Raw genomic sequence first — 13954 nt, 5'->3', positions numbered from 1 at the left:
AAGGGAGGCTGGAGGGATGCCAGAGACAGACCTGGGGTAAGATTTCCTCTTTTGCACTGCTGGACCCATTAAAGCTCATGAAAATGCCCACGTTTGCAACTTCATGTAGACTGATGGTGAAAAGTCCTCTGCCTCTATATTGAAGATTACAGAAGATCAAGGAGGGACCAGGATACAAAACAGAGGGACACTTTCACTTGATACTCCCACAGGACTTATACTGCACTTATATCATAACCAACACGGCACTCGGCCCCGAACAATTAAAATGGCCTTAGGTATGAACGGTTGCAACAGACCCAGCCAATAGGTTCTAATGAACAGAAGACCTGGCACCTGCAGAATGTTGAATCATGGGGATGTATTATCTATTCAAACAGACAGTTACGCACAGGAGAGTCTAAGCACACACACACACACGCACACACACACAGATGCTACCAGGCCAAATTTTTACACAGACTCCTTGGTTTTGCAAAATGCAAATTCAAGGCAAAGTCTAAGAGGCCTATCAACTAGATATATTCCAGGAATAACATCTTTTAACAGGAGAGGCCCAACTGCTTCTTCAGAGAATAAAGAACTGGCCTATGAGAATAATTTTTCTGCCAAGACTTTTGACCCATGTTAACAAGGTGATTTCTTTGTGGTCTTCTGGATTTCCATAAATTTCATATTACCACCTTCCATAATGAGAAAGAAGCCTTCACCCAGAGAAACGCAAATTGTATTTTAGTATACGTGGTGTTTTGTTTTTTTTTAAATAGGCTTCCTTTCGGGGCGCCTGAGTGGCTCAGTAGGTTAAAGTCTCTGCCTTTGGCTCAGGTCATGATCCCAGGGTCCTGGGATCGAGTCCCGCATCGGGCTCTCTGCTCAGCAGGGAGCCTGCTTCCCTCTCTCTCTCTGTGCCTGCCTCTCTGCCTACTTGTGATCTCTGTCTGTCAAATAAATAAATAAAAAACCTTAAAAAAAACCTCTATAAATAGGCTTCCTTTCTGTGATACAAGTCATTTATTAAAGACATAGTATCAGCTTCAAAATCTGACTTGGTGGATTTTAAATATTTAAATATTTACACCTAGTAGAATTCACTTTTTTGGTTGTATCATTCTATATATTTTAACACATGCATAAATTCTTCTACTAAGAATTTATTGTATCTTATACTAATTGTACTAAAAATTTATTGTATCTTGGACAAATTCTTGTACAACAAATGGAATAGATAACAAGTCCAACACCTCCAGAGAATTCTCATGTGCTACCTTTTTGCAGGCAGACCCTGCCCAACACCTAACCTCTCGAAAACACCAATCTGTTCCCTGTTCCTGTAGTTTTGCCATCTCCAGAGTGCCATATAAATGGGGTCATGCAGTACACAACCTTTGGAGACTCTCTTCTTTCACTTAGCGTGATGTATTTGGGATTCATATTTGCTGTTGAGTGTGTCAATAGTTTTTCCCTTTATCATTGTTGAGTAGTATTCCATTGTGTGGATGTGCCACAATTTACCCATTCACCTACTAAAGGACATCTGACTTATATCCTGTGTTTTTATGATTATGAATAAAGCTTCTATAAACACTTGTTTATAGGATTCGCTGTGATTTTAACTTTTCAGTTTTCTATGGTAAATACTTAGAAAACAGATTGCAGGGCACCTGGGTGGCTCGGTGGGTTAAACCTCTGCTTTCAGCTCAGGTCATGATCTCAGGGTCCTGGGATCAAGCCCCACGTGGGGCTCTCTGCTCAGCAGGGAGCCTGCTTTCCCCTCTCTCTGCCTGCCTCTCTGCCTACTTATGATCTCTTTCTCTCTGTCTCTCTCTCTCTCTCTGTTAAATAAATAAATAAAATATTAAAAAAATAAATCAGATTGCAGGGTCAATTGGTAGGTGTGTATTTAACTTCTTAAGAAAGAGCTTATCTAAATAAACAAATCTTGTGCTCGCTTCGGCAGCACATATACTAAATAAACAAATCTTTAAAAAGCGGGGAAGGGGATGTGATGTCTGGGTGGTTCAGTCGGTTAAATGTCTGCCTTAGGCTCATGTCATGATCCTGGGATCCTGGGATGGAACTCACATCACTGATGGAACCCTGCTCAACAGGGAGTCTGCTTCACCCTACCCCATGCTGTTGTGCTCTCACTTGCTCTCTCTCTTTCTCAAATAAATAAATAAATAAGATATTTAAGAAAAGAAAGAAAGGGACAAAGAGTGGCTATTAAGAGCTATTAAAAAATATGGGACGCCTGGGTGGCTCAGTTGGTTAAGCAGCTGCCTTCGGCTCAGGTCATGATCCCAGCGTCCTGGGATCGAGTCCCACATCGGGCTCCTTGCTCCGCAGGGAGCCTGCTTCTCCCTCTGACTCTGCCTGCCACTCTGCCTGTGCTCGCTCTTGCTCTCTCTCTCTGACAAATAAATAAATAAAATCTTAAAAAAAAAAAAAATAAAATAAAATAAATAACAATTTGTCTTGAGAACCCAAAGTTTATTTTAAATTAAGTTGATCTCTCTCCGTTATGGTCCTTCAAAGAAACTTGGAAACTTCACACTTGACTGGAGGCAGCAGTCAGCAAACAGGGAATACTAACCTTTAGAAACCAGCAGCATGACAGAGAGCCTCTGGGAGGCAGCATGAAAGGCCAGATGTCATAGTGCCCCAGGGCTCCCTCATGAATCTCAGTGTTGTGAGAACTTGTTGGCAGTGATCTTGGGAAACTCTTCAATAGAAAACTCTTTAATTCACTGTAAAAAACCAGCTACAACATCCCTTTTATTTCCTCAGGCTCTAGACTTAGGATACATGTCTTGTACCATGAAGATTTGGGATACCAGACTTAGGATACTCGTCTTGTACCATGAAGACAATTGAGTCAAAGTAGCATGTTACTTAGGACTCTTTGGATATTGATTTTGGGTACTTTTTAACCATTTATGATTTTAGATGATATGCATTCAGCTGACTCTTTGAGATGATGTCAACTTAGAATGGTCTCTGGACACATGCCCCCTCTTCCCCACTCCACGAAGGAAGGAAGTCTAGCACCACGGGAGAATGAGGGGAAGGGCAAAAGGATCTGAGACTGAGTCCCTGATGCCAGCTCTACCCTAGCATCCCCATTCATCAAACCCATAAGTTCTCCTTTTCTTCCTTGAGTTCCTCTGAAATGACATTTTCTTGCAAACAAGAGTCCTTATAAATACATTCCCTGTGGCCAGAATCGTGTGTACCTATGGGGAGAGGTTTGCAGGACTAGATAGTAATGACAGCTACCATTTATTGCACACTTAATTTGCACCTAGCTCTATGCTAACCAGGCCCATCATCTACTTTAACTCTTAAAACACTTTTCAGGTAGGTATGTTACCATTCCCAGGGGTTGAATGAGAAAATTGTGGCTCAGAGAGGTTCAGAAACTTGCTCAAAATCACACAGCTACTAAATGGCAGAGCAGGGATGTGAAATGAGGGCTCTCTGACTTCAAAGCCCATGTTCTTTAAGCACAAGGAGCTGGAGGTCTTGAAAGGCCATTCTGGCTACCCTAGGAAGCAGGGGAGGTGGCCTTCCAGATGGAGTGTCCTTCAAGTTTGGTCTGCTTGCTCCTGAGTGATTGGTGACTGTAACTACTGAGATCATGCCAGAAGCAGAGACAGAGTGCTGACTAGTCCAAGAAGGAGGCTCATCTTTCCCCCGCCCAGTATGTTGCCTACTCAAAAAAAATTTTTTTTCAGCATAACAGTATTCCTTGTTTTTGCACCACACCCAGTGCTCCATGCAATCCGTGCCCTCTCTAATACCCACCACCTGGTTCCCCCAACCTCCCACCCCCTGTCCTTTATTTTTTTTTAAAAGATTTTATTTATTTGAGAGAGAGAGAGAGAGAGAGAGAGAGAGCATTAAAGGGGCGAGGGGCAGAGGGAGAAGCCGGCTCCCTGACGAGCAGAGAGCCTGACGTGGGACTTGATCCTGGGGCTCCAGGATCATGACCTGAGCCGAAGGCAGTTGCTTAACCAACTGAGCCACCCAGGTGCCCTCAAAAATCCTTTTAAGACAAAGCAAGAGGTTCCAGGAAACTGACAATGCCACATCTAGTCACAAGACACAGCAGTGGTGAGTCAAGGAGAGAAAATTCCTGAAGCAGATGCTTGGAGAAAACTTTCTGAGCAGCTTTCAGAATAAAGGCAGAAGTGGAGTCCTGGAGAAGCACGGACTTCCAAAAGAAAGTCTGTCTTACTAAATTTTTTAAAAATATGAAATCGGAAAGATTTGGCATCCTCTTCCTCTTCAGTTTCATCTCCTGTCTGATGGTGGCACTTTCTGTGTAAGCTGCTATAAATTGCTGTTTCTGGTACATGCAGACTCTAATAGACTAACGCATTCTAATAGATTAAGTAGGAGCTTGAGAAATGTTTGTACCTCCTGGATACAAGCTAATGATGCGGATTTGGTAGGGGGATCAGAGGTGTAAAGAAGTAGAAAACCGATGGAGGAAGTCAGAGACATGTGCTGTAGGGACCAGCTGGGGGATGTCCTAAGAACCCATAGAATAAGAGGCAGAGACCTGGCATGGGGAGACACAGGAATGTTTGGGGCAGAGCCTGGGAGAGCATCTGGTGAGTTAACACAGTTCCTGCATGTAAAGAAATGCTTTCTTGCCTCTGAACTTTGGTTCATGGAGTCCCTCCTGCCTGGAACGCCCTTTCCCCTCCTCTTTCCCCAGTAAACAGTCACTTCTTTCAAGACTCAACTCAGGCATACCTCCTTCAAGAACTCTTATCTGATTACCCTGCCTGGGTGCTGATCTCCATTCTTATCCCTCTCCCGGCACTCAGATCACCGTTCAAATATTACGGGTGTGCCTGTCTTCTCCTCTAAATCATGAGATGACTGGGGACAGGCACTGTGGTTCGACCACCTCTGTGCACCTCAACAAATGTGTGTGGAATGAATGAATGAGAAACAGGAAAGAGAAAGAAAGGGAAGGAAACTCTTGTCTTGTTCCTCAATGCCAGGAAGAAAAGGGGCAGCGTGCCATTACTTGGGGGGAAAGGCCAGAAGGAGGGGACTATGGATCTCTTCCTGGAATAAAAGCAGAGGGCTCGGGCGCCTGGGTGGCTCAGTGGGTTAAGCCGCTGCCTTCGGCTCAGGTCATGATCTCAGGGTCCTGGGATCGAGTCCCACATCGGGCTCTCTGCTCAGCAGGGAGCCTGCTTCCTCCTCTCTCTCTCTGCCTCTCTGCCTACTTGTAATCTCTCTCTGTCAAATAAATAAATAAAATCTTTTAAAAAAAAAAAAAAAAAAAGCAGAGGGCTCTGGTCTTTTTTCAGCCTTTTTCTGACCATCAAAACAAGAAGGCTCAGGAACTGTGTTCCCTGAGCTTTTGTAAGCTTTCCTAGGCCATGTGACTCCTTGCATGGTGGCTTCTCCACAGGAGTAAATAGCCAAGCCTTTGGCATTAAAGAGCCCCTGGGTTTGTCTTCAAGACAGGAAGTAAGATGGAGCCTCACAGGTGGTATTGAACAGAGGGATTCCCTAGGCAAGGCACTGGGAGGTACACCTTCAAAGAGCGGCGGAAAGAAGGCAGAGGTCCTGGGGCCTGTGACTAGGAAGAAAAGGAGAGTTCAGAGAATGGTCTGGACCTGAGAAGTGACCGTTAAGTTTAAAAATGGGCCCCTGAAGACCTTATACAGGGAGCTATTTTACCAGATGCCAAAGAACTCGGGCCTATGGCCAAATCTGGAAAGAATGTTTTAAGACCTGGCAGTGGCTAAGAGACTTAGCTCTTCCTTGGAAGAAAAGGCCAAAGTGGCAAGGACTCCAGAAAAATATTTCAAAAATCAGAGCCCCTAAGTTTCAGTCTACATGCCAACTTTAAACCGTGCATAGGGGCTTTCAGTATTGCTAAACCAAGAAGGAATCTAAAGCTATCACCAGAGTTGGTTAAAAAAGAAAGAACTCTGATTGATTAACCCCATCTGCTCTGGGTTTAGGTAAGGAAAAGGAATAGGAAAGAACCTGGAAATCAGAACGAAAGATAAAAGAGGAGTCTCCTTTTTTTTTGGTGAGAGAAAGAGAAAGAGCACAAGCCAGTGAGGAGAGGCAGATGGAGAGGGAAAATCAAACTCCCTGCTGAACAGGAAGTCCAACACGGGGCTCTATCTCAGGACCCTGTGCTCAATCCCAGGTCCCCAGGATCATGATCTGAGCCAAGCAAAGGCAGAAGCTTAACGGACTGAATCACCCAGGTGCCCCAAGAGGGGGCTCCTTAAAGATATTATTGAATGACTTTAATCCGGAAGGGTCTATACCTGAATGGAAATATCATGGGCTTCGTCCTTATAAAGAGCTTTCAATCCTGATTCTGCCCCATTTCTTAGCCAGGCAAGCCTGGGCAATTTACGAGACCCAATGAGTAAAATGTGACTGTGCTGCAGATTGAATGAAATAGCCAATAATAATAACAGGTAGCACACAGCAATTTCTGCTTGCCAGGCATTTTTTAATGAACTTTCCATACATTCACTAATTCAATCCTCACAACAATCGATAAAGTTACTCTCACTGATTTACAAAGGGGAATGACACAGTTAATAAATGGCAGGGATTCCCACCCAGGCAGTCTGGCTCTGAGTGAACTAATTCTTAACCATCTTAATAGATACTGTAGCCAACCACTTTCCATTGTTGATTGCAATCATTGTGTCAAGCAACTAACATAAGCTCAGAGATTTAACTATCCTCCATAACACAGGCACCCTGCAGTTTGCACGTGCATAAAACATTGTACAGAGTACTGCCTAAACCACGCGAGCTACAAAGTCACGAACAAGACAAGAGCATGTGTTCACCTGAAGAAAAGAGATAGAAAGACAAAATCAGGACTCAGGAATTGGGTTCTCACAAAACATCCCTGGCCTTTTTACTTTTTGCTCTAGCATAAATTGTTTACTCAAGATCCACCAAAATACACAGGACAGAGAAACCAGATGAGGGAGTCTCCGTTTTGTGGAAGAGGAAGGTTCTAAAAGAAGTCTGTAACATACAATGGTAAAAATATTAGATTGGCAGCTGACTTATCCACAGAGACCTGGCAGGCCAGAAAGAGCTGGCATGATATTTTCAGAGCACTAAATGAGAAAAACATGCAGCCAAGAATACTATATCCAGCTAGGCTATCATTGAAAATAGAAGGAGAGATTAAAAGCTTTCAGGACAAACAAAAACTGAAAGAATTTGCAAACACCAAACCAGCTCTACAGAAAATATTGAAAGGGGTCCTCTAAGCAAAGAGAGAGCCTACAAGTGGTAGATCAGAAAGGAACAGAGACCATATACAGTAACAGTCACCTTACAGGCAATACAATGGCACTAAATTCATATCTCTCAATAGTTACCCTGAATGTTAATGGGCTAAATGCCCTAATCAAAAGACACAGGGTATCAGAATGAATAAAAAAACAAAACCCATCTATATGTTGCCTCCAAGAAACTCATTTTAAGCCTGAAGACACCTCCAGATTTAAAGTGAGGGGGTGGAAAAGAATTTACCATGCTAATGGACATCAGAAGAAAGCAGGAGTGGCAATCCTTATATCAGATCAATTAGATTTTAAGCCAAAGACTATAATAAGAGATGAGGAAGGACACTATATCATACTCAAAGGGTCTGTCCAACAAAAAGATCTAACAATTTTAAATATTTATGCCCCCAACATGGGAGCAGCCAACTATATAAACCAATTAATAACAAAATCAAAGAAACACATCAACAATAATACAATAATAGTAGGGGACTTTAACACCCCCCCCCAGAAATGGATAGATCATCCAAGCAAAAGATCAACAAGGAAATAAAGGCCTTAAACGACACAGTGGACCAGATGGACATCACAGATATATTCAGAACATTTCATCCCAAAGCGACAGAATACACATTCTTCTCTAGTGCCCATGGAACATTCTCCAGAATAGATCACATCCTCAGTCCTAAATCAGGACTCAGCCAGTATCAAAAGATTGGGATCGTTCCCTGCATATTTTCAGACCACAATGCTCTGAAGCTAGAACTCAACCACAAGAGGAAGTTTGGAAAGAACCCAAATACATGGAGACTAAACAGCATCCTTCTAAAGAATGAATGGGTCAACCGGGAAATTAAAGAAGAATTGAAAAAAATCATGGAAACAAATGATAATGAAAATACAACGATTCAGAATCTGTGGGACACAACAAAGGCAGTCCTGAGAGGAAAATATATAGCAGTTCAAGCCTTTCTCAAGAAACAAGAAAGGTCTCAGGTACACAACCTAACCCTACACCTAAAGGAGCTGGAGAAAGAACAAGAAAGAAACCCTAAGCCCAGCAGGAGAGGAGAAATCATAAAGATCAGAGCAGAAATCAATGAAATAGAAACCAAAAAAACAATAGAGCAAATCAACAAAACTAGGAGCTGGTTCTTTGAAAGAATTAATAAAATTGATAAACCCCTGGCCAGACTTATCAAAAAGAAAAGAGAAAGGACCCAAATAAATAAAATCATGAATGAAAGAGGAGAGATCACAACTAACACCAAAGAAATACAAACTATTATAAGAACATACTATGAGCAACTCTACGCCAACAAATTTGACAATCTGGAAGAAATGGATGCATTCCTAGAAACATATAAACTACCACAACTGAACCAGGAAGAAATAGAAAGCCTGAACAGACCCATAACCAGTAAGGAGACTGAAACAGTCATTAAAAATCTCCAAACAAACAAAAGCCCAGGGCCAGACGGCTTCCCGGGGGAATTCTACCAAACATTTAAAGAAGAATTAATTCCTATTCTCCTGAAACTGTTCCAAAAAATAGAAATGGAAGGAAAACTTCCAAACTCATTTTATGAGGCCAGCATCACCCTGATCCCAAAACCAGACAAGGATCCCATCAAAAAAGAGAGCTATAGACCAATATCCTTGATGAACACAGATGCGAAAATTCTCACCAAAATACTAGCCAATAGGATTCAACAGTACATTAAAAGGATTATTCACCACGACCAAGTGGGTTTTATTCCAGGGCTGCAAGGTTGGTTCAACATCCGCAAATCAGTCAATGTGATACAACACATCAATAAAAGAAAGAAGAAGAACCATATGATACTCTGAATGGATGCTGAAAAAGCATTTGACAAAGTACAGCATCCCTTCCTGATCAAAACTCTTCAAAGTGTAGGGATAGAGGGCACATACCTCAATATCATCAAAGCCATCTATGAAAAACCCACCGCAAATATCATTCTCAATGGAGAAAAACTGAAAGCTTTTCTGCTAAGGTCAGGAATATGGCAGGGATGTCCATTATCACCACTGCTATTCAACATAGTACTAGAAGTCCTAGCCTCAGCAATCAGACAACAAAAGGAAATTAAAGGCATCCAAATCGTCAAAGAAGAAATCAAACTATCACTCTTCACAGATGATATGATATTATATGTGGAAAACCCAAAAGACTCCACTCCAAAACTGCTAGAACTTGTACAGGAATTCAGTAAAGTGTCAGGATATAAAATCAATGCACAGAAATCAGTTGCATTTCTCTATACCAACAACAAGACAGAAGAAAGAGAAATTAAGGAGTCAATCCCATTTACAATTGCACCCCAAACCATAAGATACCTAGGAATAAACCTAACCAAAGAGGCACAGAATCTATACTCAGAAAACTATAAAGTACTCATGAAAGAAATTGAGGAAGACACAAAGAAATGGAAAAATGTTCCATGCTCCTGGATTGGAAGAATAAATATTGTGAAAATGTCTATGCTACCTAAAGCAATCTACACATTTAATGCAATTCCTAGCAAAGTACCATCCATCTTTTTCAAAGAAATGGAACAAATAATTTTAAAATTTATACGGAACCATAAAAGACCTCGAATAGCAAAAGGGATATTGAAAAAGAAAGCCAAAGTTGGTGGCATCACAATTCCGGACTTCAAGCTCTATTACAAAGCTGTCATCTTCAAGACAGCATGGTATTGGCACAAAAACAGACACATAGATCAATGGAACAGAATAGAGAGCCCAGAAATAGACCCTCAACTCTATGGTCAACTAATCTTCAACAAAGCAGGAAAGAATGTCCAGTGGAAAAAAGACAGCCTCTTCAATAAATGGTGCTGGGAAAATTGGACAGCCACATGCAGAAAAATGAAATTAGACCATTTCCTTACACCACACACGAAAATAGACTCAAAATGGATGAAGGACCTCAATGTGAGAAAGGAATCCATCAAAATCCTTGAGGAGAACACAGGCAGCAACCTCTTCGACCTCAGCCGCAGCAACATCTTCCTAGGAACATCGCCAAAGGCAAGGGAAGCAAGGGCAAAAATGAACTATTGGGATTTTATCAAGATCAAAAGCTTTTGCACAGCAAAGGAAACAGTTAACAAAATCAAAAGACAACTGACAGAATGGGAGAAGATATTTGCAAACGACATATCAGATAAAGGACTAGTGTCCAAAATCTATAAAGAACTTAGCAAACTCAACACCCAAAGAACAAATAATCCAATCAAGCAATGGGCAGAGGACATGAACAGACATTTCTGCAAAGAAGACATCCAGATGGCCAACAGACACATGAAAAAGTGCTCCATATCACTCGGCATCAGGGAAATACAAATCAAAACCACAATGAGATATCACCTCACACCAGTCAGAATGACTAAAATCAACAAGTCAGGAAATGACAGATGCTGGCGAGGATGCGGAGAAAGGGGAACCCTCCTACACTGTTGGTGGGAATGCAAGCTGGTGCAACCACTCTGGAAAACAACATGGAGGTTCCTCAAAATGTTGAAAATAGAACTGCCCTATGACCCAGCAATTGCGCTACTGGGTATTTACCCTAAAGATACAAACGTAGTGATCCGAAGGGGCACGTGCACCCGAATGTTTATAGCAGCAATGTCCACAATAGCCAAACTATGGAAAGAACCTAGATGTCCATCAACAGATGAATGGATCAAGAAGATGTGGTATATATACACAATGGAATACGATGCAGCCATCAAAAGAAATGAAATCTTGCCATTTGCGACAACATGGATGGAACTAGAGCATATCATGCTTAGTCAAATAAGTCAAGCGGAGAAAGACAACTATCATATGATCTCCCTGATATGAGGAAGTGGTGATGCAACATGGTGGCTTAAGTGGGTAGGAGAAGAATAAATGAAACAAGATGGGATTGGGATTGGGTGGAGTTATGGACATTGGGGTGGGTGTGCTTTGGTGAGTGCTGTGGGGTGTGTGGACCTGGCGATTCACGGACCTGTACCCCTGGGGATAAAAATATATGTTTATAAAAAACAAAAAATTTTAAAATAAAAAAAAAAAGGGGAAGGTTCTGCTGTCTCCTGTGTTGGGATGAAGCATTCTTTCACAAAATGGTTTTGGAGCAGGTGTCAACAAACTGTGAGCCCTACACTAAATCCTGCCCATTTTTTGTAAATAAAGTTTTATGGGAACATAGCCAGGTTTATTCTTTGACATTTGGTCTCTGGCTTGTCTCACACTAAACAACAGATCTGAGTAGGTGCAAAACAGACCACATGGCTTGCACAGCCACCAGTTTGGCCCTTTGCAGAAAAACTGCTGATCTCAGCTGTCCACTTTAGGTCATATTTTCTATATATCAATATGGCACAGGTGATTATCTCAGGTCCTTAACTAGGGAAGAAAGAACACCGCATCCCCTTTGGTGTTGGCTAGGGAAGATGAGAAATAGCATGTCTATAAGAGGAACCAAAATGAAAACAAATGTGGCCAAACCAGGATACTGAAAAGTGTGCTCTGAGAAATGTTAATCAATGTTATGTGATAAAGCAGCTCCAGGGGTCAATCAGGAACTTTAGTGGTAAACAACCTTAAACAGATTTCTCTACTGCGGGACTTCTCAGGACCTTTAAAATGCCATTAATGCCTTGAGATCTCTCAGAGGGTCATATGGTTCACAGAACATATTTTCCCCATGGGTCTATGTTCTTCATTTGGGAAATGCTGAAATAAAAGAAGTATTTAGAATCATGCTCCCCGGGAACTAGAAATGAAAACTCCGTGAACTGTGGCTTGGTGAGCATGTCTTTTTCTCAGCAAGGAAAGAGAATGAAGAAGAAATAAAAAGAGCCAGGGTGGGGGAAGAAAAGAAAGAAAGAAAGAAAGAAAGGTGTTTGAAGGAAGAAGGAAGGAAGCAGGGCCCTGGAGAAATAACATGGGAGATGCTGAGGCACTACCAGAGGGAACAATGTGCCAAGGACTGGGCTGCCACCATGCAGGATGTGTGGCCACATCTATCATCACCATGGTCATCGCCAACATCACCAGGGGCCTCACTGCTCTGCAGATCCTATGTTATGTCCTTTAGACCTACGATGTCACTTCCTTCCCATTTTACAGATGAGGAAATAGAGGCACAGACAAGCAAGTATTCAGAGTTAAAGCTTAAAAGTCTGGTTAAGTGTCAATGCATAGATTGAAATCTGGATCTGGCCCCAGAGCCCATGTTCTCACCACAGCACTGCAAAGCTCTATTTGTCCCTGCATTCGATGGAGAGTGGTAAACACAAACAGGTTTTCATACAGAAAGGTGACATGAAGCCATTTGAGTGAAAAAACGAAACAAACCAATCAATGTCACTTTGATAACTGACTACATGGGGAGCCAGTTAGAGGACCAGTCCCTCCCACCACCCCACAGGATGGCCAGATGTTTAGATAGCATCATGTTTTCCCCCTCTCCCTCTTTTTACTCTTGTGTTAACTATTCCTTCTGAACTCCTATTTTAAGTTATCTATCAGGCTTATCCAAGGTCCTACATTTGCTCCTAAAGTGAACATAAGATAATTTTTGAATGTTAAGAAAGCATTTTCAACCCAAACACAACAACTACTGTATTTATAAGCCTCATTTAGATTTCCACAACTACCAAGTCTTTTTTCCAGGTTCCGAAAACATGAATCACAGCTCAGTGCAATCTTCCGTGGCTCAGAAATGTACCTGCATTTAAATACTCGCATTTGTCCAGGTCCTAGCTCACCAATGACTTCCATGCTTAAAGTATGATGAAAACAGGAAATCACACTGGTCAGGGGAGTTAAACCCAGGTCTGGAAAAGCTGTCCAGCATGTGAAAAACTTGCAGAGAGTATCTTGGATTTGCTGCAATAGCCAAAAAAAAAAAAAAAAAGAAAGAAAGAAAGAAAGAAAGAAAGAAAGAAAGAAAGAAAAAGAAAAGAAAAATGGTTGCCTCGAAATGCTACAAACATTAGCTGGGAGCTCCTGAAGGCAAAGCTCATGTGGGACAATTCATCTCTGATTTACGTTCTTGAGTCTACAGCAAAACAAAGGGCTGCTGCAGACGGGCCAGGGTACAATGGAAAGGCTGCCACACTGCTTTACCTGTGAACGGTGAGGGCAGGGCTTTGGGCTCCTCGGTCCAGAAGAGCTGTAGGGCAGAGCGTTCAACTCCTGGCTGGCCCCGGGCTGCTGCCCTTCCCGCTGCTTCGGCTGCTTCTAAGATCCCATTGGAAAGCCCAAAGGGTTGGAGGGTCCCAAGGCCAATATTACATTTCCGAGAGCGTATTCCTCCCCCTGCCGCCAACACCCCCCCTCCCTTTGCTTGCGTTGACTTTGGAGAGGCTCGGGTTTCTTCCACTTCTGAGCAGCTGGGAGAGCTGGGAATCAGGCGTTGCGCTGGCTGCGGGGTGAGGCGGCCCCTGAAACCACTTCCAGATGTGCTTGGCAGGCTGGCTCGCATGGCCAGACTTCCTCTCGCATCCTCCTCCAGCAGCCTGCGCGCAGATCGTTTCAAAAACAAGGCAGCTCTGGGGGAAAAGATTCAAAACCGGGAGAAAAGCAAATGCTTGGAAGCGTGGATTTGCACCACACGTTGGGTCTAA

General features: G+C 42.5%; 1 protein-coding gene across 1 annotated transcript in view; it reads right to left on the bottom strand.

Annotated features, from left to right (window-relative positions):
• The window catches only part of GLT8D2 (glycosyltransferase 8 domain containing 2), a 40095-nt gene extending 26356 nt beyond the window's left edge, over positions 1 to 13739 (bottom strand). The window contains exon 1 of the mRNA XM_032346553.1: positions 13455 to 13739. The gene's annotated coding sequence lies outside the window, so the exon portion shown is untranslated. The remainder of the gene's footprint in view (positions 1 to 13454) is intronic.
• Between the last annotated feature and the right edge of the window lie 215 nt (positions 13740 to 13954).

The sequence above is a fragment of the Mustela erminea genome, chromosome 6, assembly GCF_009829155.1.
Source record: "Mustela erminea isolate mMusErm1 chromosome 6, mMusErm1.Pri, whole genome shotgun sequence".
Taxonomy (NCBI): Eukaryota; Metazoa; Chordata; class Mammalia; order Carnivora; family Mustelidae; genus Mustela; species Mustela erminea.
Note: the sequence above shows the minus strand (reverse complement) of the source record. Positions and strands in the feature narration are given on the sequence as shown.